The sequence below is a fragment of the Mus caroli genome, chromosome 13 (genome assembly GCF_900094665.2).
Source record: "Mus caroli chromosome 13, CAROLI_EIJ_v1.1, whole genome shotgun sequence".
In the NCBI taxonomy this organism is placed as follows: Eukaryota; Metazoa; Chordata; class Mammalia; order Rodentia; family Muridae; genus Mus; species Mus caroli.
In genome coordinates, this window is record NC_034582.1 from 11,286,126 (window position 1) to 11,288,194 (window position 2,069).

At 42.0% G+C, this 2,069-nt stretch overlaps 1 pseudogene; it reads left to right on the forward strand.

Moving 5' to 3' along the window:
• Positions 1-1,764: 1,764 nt before the first annotated feature.
• LOC115029134 lies at positions 1,765-1,916 on the forward strand (annotated as a pseudogene).
• Positions 1,917-2,069: the final 153 nt, after the last annotated feature.

A 2,069-nucleotide genomic window follows, 5' to 3' on the forward strand; every position in this document is an offset into this window, starting at 1 on the left:
CATGGCTGCCCATTGTTGGATTAGTTGGATTGCAGACTGTATGCCATTACAATAAATTCCCTCACTATATAGAGGCATTCTGTAAGTTTTGTGATTCTAGAACACCCTGACTAATGCAAGAACTCTTAAAGCATTTTATTTAATCCCATACCCAATGTATTCTCATCCCAGTAATCAATGGTAAAGATTGTAAATGAGAACTTTGGAATTTTGTAATTACACCTTGTCTTGTGGGTGCATCTCAGTTCATTCACCTGGCATTCACAGGCTTGAACTACCATATTAATGGGATATAAGGCCTGCGTTTTAAAGGACCACCTTGGCATTGAAAGGTGATATGCTTTAAGTCTGTACTTATCTGCAGGTGCATCATACTGCGGATGCTAGATTATATATCAAAGGACCTTCAGAGATGACAGGTTCAAAATCATCTGGCTGTTCTTTGCACAAAACTCCATATTTCCTGCTTCAATCTTACAAGACCTGGACTCAGGGTTTTGAATACACTCAGTTGAATTTGCCATCTATGCTGACTCCTTTACGTCAACTTGACACAAGTTAAAGTGATCAAAGAGGAGGGAGCTGCAATTGAGAAACTGCCTCCTTAAGATCTTATTGTAGGGTATTTTCTTAATTAGTGATTACTGGGGGGGAGGGGCCAGCCTGTTTCAGGTGGAAAATATCAGTAGGCAGGTGGTCCTGGGTTTATAAAGGAAGCAGGCTAAGCAAGCCATGAGGAGCAAGCCGGTAAGCAATACTTCTCCCTGGCTTCTGCATCAGCTCCTGCCTCCAGGTTACTACTCTGATTTGAGTTCCTGTCTTGGCTTCCATTGATGATAAAAAGTGCTATGGAAGAGTAATCTAACTATACCTTTTGCTTGCCAAGTTTCTTTGATTATGATGTCTCATCACAGCAATAAAAATCCTAAGGCATCCTCTGTGATGGTTATGTCTGTCAATTTGATGCAATCTTGAGTATCCTAGCAAGAAAGTCTCAAGAAAGATTTAGTTAGATTAGGTTGGCCTATAGGCATGTGTGTGAAGACTTTTTCTTTAACTGAGTTAATAGACGTGGGGAGACCCACCCTGAATGTGGACAGTCCAGTCTTTCTATTTCTACTTTGACTTCCCTCATCCAGAGTATAGACTTGTGGTCTCCACATTTCCTTCTTGCCTGTGGCATCTTGCCATAGGTTCACTAAGGTCCATATCTGAGAGGGAAAGTTTTCCATCTCTGGGAAAGTTGTCTTTCAGCCCATTACCTTCCATCCTAAACCCTACACACCTGGAATGTTTCCTCAGCCTGACTGCTTCACTCTGAGCAAGAGGGTGAAACTCCCAGGGAGGAATCCCTAGCTTAGTCAACAGCCATTCATTGAATGTGTGCCCTAAATGCATACCTTGGGAACTTCTTACAATGCAAATGTATTGGGAGGTGGTGTCTAGTGGTGGGTAATGGGCTGTGAGGCTCTTCCCTCATGACTCGAGAGGTGCTCGACTGTGGCTGCTGTATATGTTTTTCCCGTGAGGATGTCACATTCCTATGCAACACACAACATGGAAGAAAGGACTTCATGATCTCCGGTGCAAGTATCTCGGACTTCCCAGAATCTAGAACCCTAAGAAACACATTTGTGTCGTTTAAAAATTACCACCTGTCCAGCGTTCTAATATAGCAATATGAAAAAGTGCTAAGATCCTGCTCTACTCTCATAATTTGTTCTCTTTCTACATAAATCCCTTGTCATAAGAGCTATGGGGTACTCCCCTGGCACTGGGGAAAGAGACAACTTGTTAGTGGTGTTCTTCTTATATTAGTTAAGGGCAGAGTAGATGGCATTCCTTTGTTCATCCTAGCTTGATGCCCAGCTTGCTGACTCTTTTATCATGTTTAGGTATGGGCCTTGAATTCCTGATCTTTCCAAGACTTTTATCATGAATGGGTGTTGGATCTTGTCAAATGCTTTTTCTGCATCTAACGAGATGACCATGTGGTTTTTGTCTTTGAGTTTGTTTATATACTGGATTACGTTGATGGATTTTCGTATATTGAACCATCCCTGCATCCC